This window comes from Schistocerca nitens, chromosome 5, assembly GCF_023898315.1.
Source record: "Schistocerca nitens isolate TAMUIC-IGC-003100 chromosome 5, iqSchNite1.1, whole genome shotgun sequence".
NCBI classification, from domain to species: Eukaryota; Metazoa; Arthropoda; class Insecta; order Orthoptera; family Acrididae; genus Schistocerca; species Schistocerca nitens.
Window position 1 is genome coordinate 448,335,809 of NC_064618.1, and position 15,884 is coordinate 448,351,692.

Consider the following 15,884-nt stretch of genomic DNA (forward strand, 5'->3'; position numbering starts at 1 on the left):
TCTCATTCACGTGCAAGAAGATCAGTTATGTCCATTCAGTCACATGACTTGTGTGAACTAACGAGTGGCAGGAATTTGCCATGAGCTTGGTTTATGCAGTGTAGAACATTTTTATTTTTAAGCCATTGCATAATATCTGCTTTCCTGGTGTTTACACAGGGTGTTTTCTCTGTAACAACTGACTGGTAACTGACATGGTATATTACAGTGACCAACTCTGAAGCCACTGTGTGTTGTTCCGTGAAACAGATAGCGTTCAGTTCCGATTGGTAGTCACTGCTGTTTTTCTTACTCCTAAATACAAGTTTACTCTCATGATAAAAATCACAAGAAGAGCCAGCATGTAGAATAATTATCCAAGAATCTTTTTCTATGGGGACATTCAAATTGTCATTACCATCACTCATTTTCCAGCATGTATTCCAGGAATGATGCTGATTGAACCATGTTTCATCAAGGTAATATGCTGTTGATCTACCTCCTTCTCATGTACCATGTATCTCTAAAAAACACGTGGTTAGTTTGCTCCTAGATCACTCTTTTCTATTAAAAACGCTCTTCTTAAGACATTTGAACCCAACCTCTTACAATTCTTTGTATTGATGAAGGGCTATCTTTGAAGCCAATTTTCTCATTCGTAATTGTAATAAGTTTTTGTGATGTCAGGTATCACCACTTGCATACATTTAAAACACGGAGAACTTTAAAGTATCATTGTCAAAACCAAATATTTGTGTTACAAGTTTCTTGCATTTTCTATGCTTCCAGGCGATACAAAAGCAACATTTCCTGAGGAAAGATATTCTCGCTGTCTAGCAAGAACGACTGAAAACTGGACTGCCTTCCCACATGACATGGACTTTAAAGCCAGGTCCACACACGCAACAGAAGTGTCGCCACATCTAGTGGTATACTGCAGTTGTATGTGTGAACTCCCTGTTTTTAGAAGAGCAACTTAAAGAGACAGAACTTTCGTCATACCGAAAAAACTACAACTTGGTTATACTCTGTTGGGCAACTTTTCTTCTACCACTGCTCGCTGGTGACAGTATTTCGAAGCACAAGCATTCTATCGCAATTATCGTTGAGTAATTGCTGCTGTACTCCATTCGATTTCAGTGTGTTTTCATTTTATTACTGGAAAAAAGTAAAATAATGGTCAGTAGATACACTTTCGCAGCTTCTGGAACTACAAGAACAAGCTACCATTAATTATCTGCAGCAGTGGGATTTTAAACTTAATATATGTAACCAAAAAGTTAGCGATATAAACTTAGTGATTTGTGAGACCAAGCATTGCATAGATTGTGGATTGTATGCAGGAGCTAGCTACTGTGATGTGGCATGGCTATAGCCAAAGAGGGGGTCGGTGGGGTCCAGACTCCTCCTATAACCCAAATGAAATTACACACGACCTAGGTGAAATTGGAAGATATTTTAATTTTCGATCGTATGGGGAAAAAGTGATATGCTCTGTCGATAGTCAGCAAGACCAGTGATGGATTTAAACTATCTATAATTCATAGTACCATCATTTATCTCCCATCCTTATTTTAGCCAAGACCATTTGTCCATCTTTTTATTGTGCTCAGTTATTTTGTTAATCAGTTCGGTTTTTACTTGCAGTTGAATTTAATGTAAGTAGTATCATTTCTTGTTTTGTGCTGTATGCCATTGTGATAGTTTCTAGTTACAGATAGTCTGTAGTAATAAATGGGAGGGAAACATATTTCGATTCATCCGCTAGTATTACAGTAAGTTAGAAATATGTAAGCACTACTACAACAGCCTCATTACCTATCTATAGCAGTTTAATGTTAGCATTGGATTCATTATTTGGACGTTCATAGAATTGGGGTTGCAATATATCAGTATTTTACAAGGCAATGGAGCGGTAAATATCGTTACAAATAACATTAACTTAAAATAAGTCCATAAAAACACAGGTGTATTTGTCGGTGTAGCCCAAAAATCGCATCGATCAACAACAATATCATGCGATAGATTCATTTCTTCCAAAAATTTACTCAATATTCTATCATTAGTAGCTTAAATAGCAAAATATCGCCCAATTTGGTCACTGGGCGGTACGCAGTTATGAAAAACAATTCCGATACGGAGCGATGGGGAGGGGTTTCTGGAGAGCAGAAGGGGTACGAGATGACAGCATGTTCTTCGTTTCTAAAAGATTTTTTGTTTGTTTCTAAAAGATTTTTTCAGTGGTCTGCTTTAATTCGATTGCACCCTGCATCCCTCCCTCCCCTCTAACCTAAAAAATATTTACACTCGCGTGTTATTAGCTGGAGGCAACAAATCCATGCACAATTCAGTCTTAAGATATGCATGCATTCATGCACTATCAAATGACTTAACATCCACAATTAAAGTGAAAACGTGCAGTGTCAGAATTCAGTCTTTTGTTCTGATAAATTTTACTTTAAAACAACGTACAAGAACCAGTTTCTCCAAATACTCCTCTGTCTTGGGGTAACTCAGAATGTTGGGTCGCTGAGCTAGCAATCACTGGATTCGGGAGGCGAGGTGGTTTGGAACCATCTGCCACCAATCTTGAAAATGGTTTTTAGTGGTTTCCCATTTCCATTTTAGGCAAATGCTAGGAATGGTCCATTACTATAAGCCACAGCCAATTCCTTAGGAATATCTTTCTTTCATAAAAGACTCCAGTTCACATAAAGATACAGCACCTCTGCTTAAATGAAAAGAGCTGCCCTGAAAGTGAGCCGAGCATCTCTTTGGAGACTCCCAGCAGAAAGGGGCATATCGTCGCTAGGCAATGAATACCTCGTAACTCAAATTGGTCAAATTTTACAGGAGAAACAAAAAACTAATTATAGAACTCACATGGGGACCTGATTAGTCAAATGTAGTGGTTTCTGCTACACAATATGGATCCGTTCATTGGTACATAACACTTTATTATGCACTTCAAATTGTCTGCCAGTTTTTGGAGTTACGAGGTTTTCACAGTTATTTTTTTTGGTAGTGGTGGAGATAAGAGGCATGTAACGAGTGCACGGTAAAGAATTGAAATGAATGAATGTTTAATTTGTTTTTTAAAAAAACTTACTTAAACTTTGCATTATTTGAGTATTATGAAACATCTGTAAGGATACATTGTTACAGATGTAAAGTGAAATGAATAATTTCACATTGATCAAAATATTGGAATCTGGATGTTAATAAATTACAGTGTTTAAAAAACATAGAAACAATGTCGTTAGCTTTAATTAAAATTTAATTACTGTAAACATTTGTGCAGTTTATGAACATTTATTAGTGTTACTATTACTGCTACTATCACAGTCATAGGTGGCTTTAAACAAGTTTATTTTCGGCTGCATTTTTTTAGACACGGACATGTTCTTTCATTACAAATGTGAGGCAGTGTGTCATAAAATTAATGCACATCCTTAGGAAGGACCAGCTTTAGTTGTTGCAAATGCATAAACTTTTCTGTGCTGATCTTTAGTGGTGAACTGTAGAGAGGGGGCACTGTAAATGAGCTGGGTATGTTTGACATCCTTCTTGGAAGTGGTTCCCATGTATCGCTGAATTTCAATTTATGTTCAATTTTTCCGGAGGGACCATACTTGAGACACCGGATATCAGTCACTGTTGGATCCCCAATTTTGGATCCTGGCCGATTAGACGAATACAACGAGAGTTTATCATAGGACTTGAAAAACTTGTGGTCCAAATAATTGACAACATAAGGTCTAGGACTTTGTCTTGTGGTAGCACAAACTTCTACGTAGCCAGCAGGAGTATAAATGTGTCTGTTTTTTAACTTCATTTCTATGGTGGAGTGCATAGAATCACACTCCATTTGAGTGTGACCTTTCCCCAGAAATTTTTGCACTATTGTAATGCTTTTCTGATTGGCGAGATGAGGCAGTACATTACTCATGACTGAGTTTCGATTCTGGTACGTGCATCCGTCGCTATAGAAAGCTTCTGAATCATTTTGGACGTACGTTTCTATAAAATGCACGAGTATACTGGCAAATTCCGAAGCTGTTAGTCCACCCTCACTCTCGTGCTAAAGATAACAATAACCATTGTTACTTTTTAAATCATAGATGGTAAAGTTGTGGACCTTCAGTTTGCTTTTATAGTACAGTGCAAATGCTTTTAGTCTGGGAGAAAGCAGAAGTGCTTGAAGGTCCATTGTAAACGCTCTAGCTGGTTCCTAATTTATCACTATTTTTCGCTTCCCTTGCCTCTGTTTTTCGGGCCATATGAAAAGAGTATTCATTGTCTGAGCGATTGCCTGTCTGGTGAGAACAACAAAGATCGCACTGGTCCTTTTTAGGCGAAAATAAGTTAAGATTATTTTCATCGAATACCTCGCAGAACTGTTTGTAAGCAGCTGGTATTTGTCCTCTTTTCTTGCAAAATTGTATATATTCCCTATGTAGTTCTGATTTACTCTGCCAGTTAGGTTCCAAGTAGAGTTTTTTGGAAGAACGACGGCAGTAATGCGATTCCAGTTTCGGCAACTCTGCAAAAAAAAAAAAAATCTGATGCTGATTGTCGTCCACCTGAAACTTTCGTTGGTCTCTCCTGCATTTGAGGCCCTTCTGCAAGCATTGTTCCTGATGCACTAGATGCCCATGTTCTGACACTCCATTCGCCTAAGCACAAAGTATTCAGAAACATAGTCTTGCAGACCGTTTCCCTCTGTCCTTCTATTACAAAATTGTAATATAGTGTGTTAGAACGGCGAGATTTATTAGATTCTGAATTATTTCAGCGTCTTTTAACTGGAATGTAGTAGACATGGCTTCTAACAAAAATTTTTCGTTCACCCCAAGACATATCCTGCCAGAAATGATTAAATATTAGCTGTCTCTGCTCTTTTGTAATATCCTTGCAATTCCTGTTCCGATTTAAGGAAGAATGTTTACAAGTACATCGTGGTTTCATTTCCCTCCTACTTCTGCTCATTGTTGATCTCTTTTTGCATTCCTAAATAATCCTGTCCCCTCATACATTTTTCTTTCTGCAAACTTTGAAGTGATTGATTGCTTTTCCTTTTTACTCCCACATCAACTTCGTCATCGTCGTCTTCCATACTGTTGTTACTGCTATGGTCATTTTTGTTTTTATCTGGATGATACACATCACTACTGTCACTGGAGATATCATCCTCGTTGCTGTGTTCGAGAAGACTTTCAAACTCAGATGTGGAATCCGCCTCTGTATTTGCTTCTTTTTCCGCATTATCTGTAGTGTAAACAATAATGTCATCAATAATATTTAAATAATTTAATCACCTAAACTTCCAAACAAGGATCTTACTTGAAGTTACAACAATATGAACTACGGTTTACCTTCATTTTGTATGTCTACTCTTTCCTTTGGTGCAGGACAAGGAGGAACCAGACTAGAATCTTCTTCCGGTGATTTTATATGATATGATCCGTTGTCGGCTTGTTTCACAAGGTGAAGAGTGAATTTACTCTTTTTACCCATAGCTGAAAACAAAGTAGTTACTGTAGAATGTATAGGATTCTGTTCAGTTCTAAAATTAGAACCTCGTATGTACCGAGTACAGTCCGCTTTACGCGCGATGAAAAACTCGTAAGCCAACATTAATTCTGTATATTAAAATGCAATACATAAATACCTAGAAATACTAACACGTACCTGTAGCAATAAAGCAGTGTTGGGTCTGTCAGTCAAAGGTTACTATCACATCAAAAAAACGTTTTAATCTCGGAGCATGTGTCCGCCCTACACACAAACAATGGCGATTACCGGAGATGCGAGGTTTACAGCACAAACTACATATCACTGGAGATGCGAGTTTTTCATTATTGCCGCTAGATGGCGACACCGTTCATCTCGAAGAAGGAAGGTTTCAACAGGCTATGTGGCATAATCGTCTACATTTGGTAATGGAGTTACGTGGATTCCATTGTCAGATGGAGTTACGAGGTTTTCATTGCCTAGCGACGATATGATAAATAAATAATAATCAAAATTTTCATAATTTAGGCACATGCATTTATCTTTCGGGACATTCTTTAACGTAGAAAATGATCTTTTTTACACTGCAAGACGTGAGAGATGCATACTTAAATGAGGAAATCTCGGAAGTGTAAGATTGAATGTTTCTGAATCTTTAATATTTTCGCCACGAAGAATTGTTATAGCCTCATTGTCGAACAGAGATCTCCGAAGCCCTGTCGGTAATAATTACTATTTCCCATAAAACTAGCGCTCGTCCGTTCACGATCACTTCCTCAGCTCAAATCCAGACTTAAAGAAGAGTAAGATGACCTTGGAGGGAGAACAGAGATTAACAGCTTGTTAGTGAACTGCAGCACTCCTAAGTAACGATATAAAATGTCCACCTGGTGAAAATTCCAAGATCATTATCGAATAAAATGGGTTATCGTTCTTTATGGAAAATTTCAGAATAAATTAAAAACATGAGTGTTTTTAAGGTCCTCTTTAACTAATGAGACCCCCCCCCCCCTCTTTGGACAAAATCCTGCCAGCGTCCTTGGATGTGGTAGCTGTTAAATTAAAAATTAGTTATTCTAAATGCCTATAACAAAGAATCTAATAATATTCTAAAATCTTGGAAGATTATCGCGTTTGCAAATGATATTTACATGCCACCTGTTAGTTAGTTTGCTATTGCAAATAGCAATTTCGTCTCCGTGCGTTATTTCCTTTATAAATGTGATTGTCGCCCCTGATTTATCCCTCTGCGAAATCTGTTTTCGGATCCAACATTTGTGTTTCCTCTTCCTTGTATTCATCTCTTGTCACAGCCCTCTTGCCATAACCTACACTACGCCTTCGTACCCACCCGTATGATATCAGTTGACGCCTTACTGAAAACTGTGCATACGTAGAATTTGTTGCGTTCGATGTCAACGGTACGGGAGGAAGTCCTAACAATAAACAATTGTTAAAATAGGGCGTACGCCGAGAACCGTTCGCAGAGCTTAGAAGTAGATGTTAACAGGTCACCCACTCCCATTTGAAACGTCACAATTCAGACGTCCAATATTAGATTTGTGAGTACAGTTTTTAGTAGGTCAGTACTTACATGCTTTTATAGGCCTGTAATCGGTCAATTCCGTAATTATATGATTTCTAAAAATTTTAAACGTGTGGGAAAAACGGTGATCTGTTGGGAAATTATATGGATGTATGAGGGAAACCTGAGAGACAGTATCTGGCACCATTGGGATTTACTACTAGTTCCCGCCATAGAAAAGAGTTGAAGTCTGAAGATAATGTATGGAGTGTGCTGCTGCTAGCAGTCTGTGTGGCTCTTAATTTCTTCTGAAACTGTGCTGGTGGTGGTGGTGTTTGAGTTGAAAGTACTAAAAACGTTAAGGGTAACGGTTGTAGCAACGTTGCTTAATCTGGTACCGTACAGGGACATAAGATATCGTCGTGCATATTACCAAGAAACGATAATATAGCAAACGTGCTTGCGAAGTAAGTGTATGGAGGTAATGAATCTTTATAGATATTGTTCTTAAGCATATCGATGGTAGACTGGAAACATCGTATCTTCATTTTGTTAACTTTTGCAGTTGAAGCAAAAAGGTTTCTTAAAAAAATAATATGACATTAGGCCCTATTAGAAAATTGCTACATGTGTCACTGTATAATGGAAACCTAGGTATTTAAAGATGAGACATCCATGCACTTTCGAATCTCTTTGATTATGAATTTGTTGGTTACTTGAATTAAGAGTTTTCATAGATATGTGGAGTTACGAGATATGCTTGAAGTAGGACTATAGAAAGTGTGCAGTGTAGTATATAGATGTCTGAAACATTTTATAATAATTTGGATGACTTGTTGCGGTCTTAATCTTTAAAAAATGCCTTGTTATTGGTAAGCATTAGGCTTCGCAACAGGTCTTAATTAACGTATAAATTCGTTGGCAGCAGTCTCCACAGTGAGACAGAAAATGCGTGTGTGAATTACACAGCTCAGTACTATGTTACTCGAAAGTTTTAATGACGTCAAATGTTTACTGTGAAAGTGCAGAAAACCAATGGTAGGGTGAAGTGGGGTAAGTGTAGCCACGTTTTGGCATAGTTCAACTTTGACACCAAATTGCCAACTTGTTATTGAAGATATGTTTTTGAAATATCTCATGCTTAAAGTTTGACTTACTGACTTTTAAACAATATACATTTTGTTTCTGAAAGAAAAAATTATATGGTCAAATAATTGTTTTCAAAATTTTGTGTTGTGAGATTACACTTGCCCCATGGTTCGGGGAAAGTGTAACCCCGCATTCTTGTACCCACACAGAGCATTGTAAAAGAGACTTGGGGTAAGTGACCTGATTACCCAATTTTACTGAATTTGAGGATTTTTAAATTATTAAAATACCTTAAATTTTACTCAAGATATGAACTTTTTTGCACTCTCCTCTTTGTATATTATGAAATACACAGAAACTGTTAGCTAAACTAAAAAGACAAGTGGTAGCTTAAACCATAAAACACTGAAACAGAATGAATCGTAGATGATTTATTTTTGTTTTAGGCCAGTAATTTACTAGTTTAAATTCTACAAAAGTAATATTTTTTTCTTTAGTAGGCAATTTGACAAAAATAATAAAATATCTAGTCTCAAGAGAAAAGAAAAAAAATCACTTTATAAGTTCACTTTCTATTATTTTTCATGGTAATTGAAGTAAAGTTGTTGGCAATTTGTGTTTAATGCTAAACTGCCCTAATTCAACTTATTATATTCACACTTAGGCCCTAAGTATTATTTAGTCACTGAATGCTGTATGAATCAAATGTAACACCAAATGTCAGGTCTCCCTTGTGACCAAAGTAGGCTCAGGCAGCACTGAAATGACATCAGAGGAGGGAACTTGCGTCTCATCTCTTCTATCAGGCCAATAGAACGTGGTGCCATGCTTTGTCTTATTTTTGCATCTGAGGAAAATCACTTCTGGATCTCCTAAATCAATAATTTTGGTAACTTGGCCAATAAAATGAACTTTCTTACATTTTGTTGCAAAAGCTACCAGAACATACTTTTCCAACTGTAATTTTATCTTTGGCTTCAAAAAAGTTTGCCTCTTTTTCTTCTTCTTCACAGCTTATCATTTCTTTCCTGAGATCATCCAGTGTTATCTTATCTTAAAGATAGGCCTCCTTCAGTTTCACTTTCTTCACTTGTTGATTCAACTTCCAGTCTTTTTTTCTTGTTACCCACGTGAGCAATCGGGGATTTTTTTTCCACAACATTCAGAGATGCCATTTCAGATAAAGTAACAGCACTTTGGAAGATTTACTTTTCATTACCAAGCCCTTTTTTATGCCGATAATGCTTTTTTCTTTTGCTTTCTCCTTATTATTCTTGTTTCCTTTAAAATCTTTTTCTTTATAGATGGCATCTTGAAAAGTGATAACTTCAGCGTCTGGTGCAATCCTTTTCTTCTTTGTTTTACCAGTGGGACTACACTGTTGGACTGTTTCCAATAATAACTTTTCAAATGACAAATAAGAAGTTCCAGAACATAATGAAACATTGGTTAGCTTGGGAATGGTTGAGAAAGAACTCTGATACTGAGAGAACTACAGGGCTCAGTAGATGTAGGCCTATAAAATTCTGGAGGTTGTTCAGCTGGAAGCTTCCCAAAAATCTGAGTACTTTCTGTTAGAGACGTAGTTTCCACACAGTCTATGGCTGCATTATTGTGAGCTGGCAATGGATTTGTTTCTGCCAAGGATTTGGTATGAGCTACATATCTTTTATATGCCTCGGGATCATATTTAGTTTTATCAATTACTTCTCAACTGTAAGGGAATATTCCTGCTTTTTGAAAACCACTTTTCACAAATTCAGGTGGTGTTTCATTCCATACAGCAGTGAGGAGATTGGAACAGTCAAGTTTGCTCATTTTTACCGCTTGATGATGTCTCTGGTGATGAGTTAACTTTTGGTCCCAAGTAGATTTCACACACAGGAAGGTCAGTTTAGTTGATCTAGTGTGATGGCAAAAATAGGGTTATGGCTTAAATAAATATGTTCCGGTAAGTTTGTTTGGGGCAAGTGTAACCCCCCCCCCCCCCCCCCACCGGTTACATTTGCCCCAGCCGATTGGTTACACTTGCCCCACATGGGAAAAAGTTGGGGTAAGTGTAACCATGCCTGGCATATCAAGAGCTTTATCAGTAGAGTAAAACGAATCTCATATTGGAAATAATCATGCAAAAGTTAGTTTGTAACCAAAAAATTGTGCAGTTATCTTTAAAACTGCGAAAATGACAGACCACCAAATTCTGAGCATGTCACTCTCTCGCAGAGTGAAAATGTAGACGTCAATTCAAGTCCAAAAATTAATTACCATTTTATGTCAGATTTGACAACTTATGGTTAAATATAACAAAGAAAGGAGTAAATTAACATGTGATAGGTCAGAGGTAAAAATACAGCTTCTTTAAGGCACCATAAGCCATGGTTACACTAACCCCATGGTTACACTAACCCCACTTCACCCTAGTGTAAAGTTCATTTTTATGTAAGCTATTAAAATATTTGCTGTGGCAGCCAGCATGTCTAGTGCTGTCTTAATGTGTATGTGCAGGATGCAGACACAAGAACCATATAGTCAGGTGAATTGATTGAATAGACTCGGGTACCATATGGTTGGAGTATTTTTGTATTTCACTAGTAAACCAACACATAAGACTAAAATGTTACATTCTTTTTCTAAATGTCTAATGCAAAGTCTTATTTTCCTGCTTTGATTTGTCCTACATAATATACATGTTCCTTGCCATTTCATGTGCTGTAGTGTTATAAGAACTACTATTTGATCTGTTAGTCTTATATATCATCAGCTTCAAGTGGAAAACTAATGTATCTCAAAAATAAAAACATTTTTATTGTAGTATTAGATAGAAAACCTCTTGGCTATTTGTAAGCCAGTGAGAGGACATCACATGTGTGCTGTGCTCTGTTGATGGAAAAAAAATGAACAACATATATTATTAGGTAGGCTAACTATATTTACTGCGAGAACCACACCCAACTTTTCTGAAACGAAGCTTTTCATTATAAGCTGATAATATGCTGCAAAATTGAAGTGTTGTCAAATGTTGTGCAAATGGTTATTTTTGATTAATGATAAAGGTCACTTCTGATTTGGGTAACAGTATGTTAAACATAGTTATCATCTGTAGTAAGAGTATTCAGTGGGTTATTTTAATGTGACTTGTGTTGTACTGTGCAATATTTGTTATTGTACTGTTTGAAAGAACCTCAACAGCAGTAGAATTCTTGGAGCTTCTTGTACAATTAATCACAAAAATGCAGTATTTTAGATTCCAAATTATTATTTGGGAACTTTCTTCACAGGACCAACATCACACTCCAGCAACAAAACTGAACTCTAGATCTTATTCTATTTCAAAATGTCATTTCTTTTTGAAAAGAAAAATAAAGTTGACACCAATGACAGTTATTTACAAAACTGGAGGTTATGAGCATAAAAATAACCTACATCACCTCCCCCCTCCCAAGTTTGTAAGTCAGTTACTTGAACCCTTCAGGGAATTTCACAACTCAACCGAAACAGGTAACTTTCTTTGGTGAGACTGTTGTAGGTGTGGGTAACTAATTTGCCGGTGAAGTGCTCTGTAGATATAGACAGGTGCTGGAATTCACAAGGATGTAGGCAGATTTCAGTCTGCCAGGTGAGATGTTTGTTTGGCTCATCCATTCTTTGAGTGAAATATTTTGCGTTTCACTCAGACTCCATAGGAAGGCACTAGTTCGGCTTTCACTTTTTCATTCCTCATAAATAAGTGAGATGCAGTTCTCTACTAACAAATGGTGTTTCCTTTACCTTGTGGGAACATTTTGAAAGTGTAGTTTAGCCATATGTTGGCATAACTGGGAAGCGAAAGCTAGTAGATTTGCTTCTAGTTTGTTTTTCAACCCAGAATGAAACTACTAGGCAATGTTAGGGTTGTGCCATACAGCATATCTACAGCTATGCGTTATTTTCATTTCTTGTACAACATAGAATTGTTGGACTTATGTCACTCCATTTATTTTTACTATATGCTCTGGTGGTTGCCGTAAATGCTCAGTGGAATCTCTATTTTTCCTGTGTGACTGTGGGTGGTATGTCACATTCTGAGTTAATTTAGGACCGCACATGTTAGCTGATGAATGGAACAGCTCTGATTGGAGCTGTGCTCATTGTCCAGTCACTATTTGGTTATGTGCTTGAAATCTTGTGATCCAGGAGTTATAAAATGCCCGTGCCATGGTTTCTGCTTGATCATCATGTAATGGAATGACTTCTGTCCTGAACCAATCGATGCACGTTAATAAGTATATGAATTCATCTGAAAGAGGTAGTGGGCCAATTAGATTGATGTGCACCATGTTAAATTGTCCGTTTGTGCATGGAATCTAGCCGGTAGCAGATTTATTTTGTCTAGTCACTTTGTTCTTTTGGCGTGTTATGCATAATTTTGCCCAGTTTTGGATATTTTGTTTTGTTTGACCAAATCTACACATGGGTAATTTTGCAGAAGACTTAATACCAGGATGTCTCATACAGTGGTTATGCTGAAAAGTGGAATATATAAATTGTTAAGGAATATCAGGACGAATGTTTGTTGATAAATCACACCATAATGATCTTCCATGAGGGGTTTGACTGTTTAAATTTCAATGAGGTATGAGCACTGGAGTGAAGTTTCCAGAGTTCATACTTGAGCATCTATCTTCTCTTAATCAGTTGATACCACTACTTCATGCCTGGATAGTTTGTCAGCTTCACTGTTTTCATTTCCAGAAATGTGCCTGGCATGTTGTGAATTGTGATGTGAATTGTAGGTGACACAGTAGCATAGGCGTTGCTTTGTCGTTGTTTCTTTTTAAAACATATCAAAGGAGATCCTTCAAGGTGGTACTTCAAATACCTTATTGCCATGTATTTGCTGAGAAGTTCCCTGTCCCATGTTGAATATTTCTTCTCCAGAAATGTTAAGAGCTGTGTTTGTAGGGTCCATTTTGTGCTTCTCAAACTGTTTTATTGCATTTTCTGTCAAATGTATGCTTCTTTAGTCATTTTTTAAATATTATTCAAGTAATCATTAAGAATTGCCTGATGTTCAGTGGCATGTTCCAAATGCCTTTGGTAAAAATTCAGTATGCCAAGGAAATAAGGTAATTCTGATTTAGTACCTTTTGATGTAATCATTTGACCTAAAAAATTAATTTCTTGAACTCCAGATATGGATTGTTCAACATTAATCCTCAAACCAGGTTAGTTAAGTGTCAAGTATGTTCTTCTGGAGAACTAGAAGTTATCGACAAATCATCTGAATATGCAAAACAGAAATCTAAAACTCTCAAAATGTCATTAATAAATCTCTGAAAGGTACTGAGGGCATTCAGGAGGCCAAACAGCATGAAATTGAATCCATAAAGTCCAAAAGGTATGAACGTAGCACTCTTGACCTTATCACTTTCAGGTAGTGGGATTTGGTAATATACTTTGAGGAGATTGACTTTAAAAAACATTTTCTTGCCCACAAGGATGAAATTTACATAATTTATATGAGGAATGGATAGCTGTCGGGAAGGGTACAGTCATTAGTCTCCACACACACCACTGGCCATCCAGCTTTTCTACCACACGCAGTGGAATATACCACTAGGATTTAGTTGGGCGAATTATATTGTGATTCATTAGGAACTGGAATTCTTGTTTAGCCAACTTTGTGGCTCTAACCTGCCACTTTTAGAGTACACTTGTGGGCCACTGCTGCTTGCAGTATAATGTTTTAACACCATGCTTAATTTCTCCCAGGGTAAGGATGAATTTTGTCAGTTCAGGAAATTTTTTAAGTAGTTCAGAGTACTAAACATGGAGCAAACTGACTGAATCGGACAAACCAGCTGCACATTGTAATGCAGACTTGTAACTGAGTACTGCTGTCAGCTAATAATTTTCTTTAGGCCTGTCTGTGATCCAAATGAAAAAGAAAGTCCGTGACGATTATATCTTTTGCTGTGTTAGGGACAATGGAAGGTCACTCAAACCTGCTTTTTAAACCTAAATCAAGATTCAGTAACTTTGATCCGTAAGTTTTAATCTCGAATCCATTTGCAGCATAAGTTTGTAGTCTGCTTCTTTAATCTTATTCTTGCAACATGCTGGTATAATGGAAACGTCAGTATCACTGTCAACTAGAAAATGCAGCTGTAAAGTTTTACGTCTCACAATCAATCACTATTGGCTGCCTGTGGCAGAACACTGTCGCTACTGTCTGCAGGCTGCCTGTGTGCCGTAGCTGTTGCAGCAACAACTCGGTGTTTCTGTTCCATTTACAGGTTATCATGCAGTTTTGGATTTGATTAGAAGTTGGTGATAGTTAAATCATGTTTCTCTGTATGTTCGTATCTGTTTTAGGACACATCGCTATATAAAATGAACATGCTGCACAAAGAGAGAATGGAAACAGCAAAAACTAATAGTAACTCTTCAGGCTTTCCCGGCGATCTAATGACATCTTGGGTTGTCGGGTGTTCGTACTTGCACGATATTTCGGTCACGTAGCTCGTAACCTTCATCAGGTGCGACCTGAGACTGCTCCTCGAGTGGACCTGGTCCAGTATTTATGCCTATGGCCTACCCCCCCCCCCCCCCCCCCCCCCCCCCACCAACGGCTGCAGGCGCTTCCTCTGTGGTCCGCGCCCATTCCCTGCGACCTGCTGGAGCGTTGCTGCTCCGTTTTCCGTCCGCTGCGGTTCTAGGTGTTCCCTCTGCGGTCCGCGCCCACCAACCCCGCACCTGGGGGTTTCATCTACGGTCTGGGGTACAAGCGTTCCCCCTGCGGTCCGCACCCGCTCACCACGACCTGTTGGAGCGTTGCCGCTCCGTTTTTCGTCCACTGCGGCTGTGGATGTTCCCTCTGCGGTCCGCGCCCACCAGTCCCACTTCTGGGTGTTCCATCTTCGGTCTGGTGCTCCTGGCAGTCCGTCAGGGGCTCGTTTTCCATCTCCATGTCTCTGGTTCTTCTGTTTGTGCAGTGTTGCAGCTGGCCCCGTTGCTCCTTTAACAATTCCAGAGCCGGATCCCAGGCTCTACTTAGCTGGTACCCTGTGTCACGGTTCATAAGATCGTCAGCCATTTTAATTTCTATCGATTCTCTTATAACACTGTCCCAAAATCTGGGTGTTTGTGCTAGAATCCTGGTATCCTCATACTTCATGGCATGATCTAGTTCTAGACAGTGTTCAGCAATGGCTGACTTAGTCACCTGTCTTAATCTAGTGTGCCTCTGATGTTCTTTGCACCTGATCTCCACAGTTCTTGTCGTCTGGCCAATGTAGGACCTGCCACATTGACAAGGTATATTGTAAATCCCTGGTTTTCGTAACCCCAGGTCGTCTTTGACACTCCTCAGCAGTCCCCCAATCTTGTTGGATGGACAGAAAACACACTTGATATTGTGTTTACGGAGGATCCAACTGATTCTGGCAGAAATAGAGCCAGCATAGGGCAGATATGCCACCTTCTTTGTTTCATCTTGGTCTTCTTCAGGAACCTGTGGTATGGTGGCTGGTTGGAGTGCCCTCTCAATTTGTCTGTCCGTGTATCCATTCTTGGAGAAAACTGTTTTGAGACGTTCTATCTCTATAGGTAGATTCTCTTGGTCTGACAGGGCATGTGCTCTGTGGACCAAAGTCTTCAGAACCCCATTCTTCTGTGCAGGGTGGTGACAGCTACTGGCCTGCAGATATAAATCAGTGTGTGTTGGTTTTCGGTACACACTGTGGCCAATTGATCCATCTGCTTTCCTCTGGACTAGTACATCCAGAAATAGCAGCTG

At 38.4% G+C, this 15,884-nt stretch overlaps 1 protein-coding gene across 8 annotated transcripts in view; it reads left to right on the forward strand.

The window, feature by feature from the left end:
- Positions 1-6,846: 6,846 nt before the first annotated feature.
- Positions 6,847-15,884, forward strand: part of LOC126260004 (uncharacterized) — a 30,552-nt gene continuing 21,514 nt past the window's right edge. Inside the window, exon 1 of one of the 8 annotated variants that reach the window (XM_049957162.1) lies at positions 6,847-7,055. The gene's annotated coding sequence lies outside the window, so the exon portion shown is untranslated. The other 7 variants (XR_007546587.1, XR_007546589.1, XR_007546588.1 and 4 more) reach the window with 7 other exon arrangements.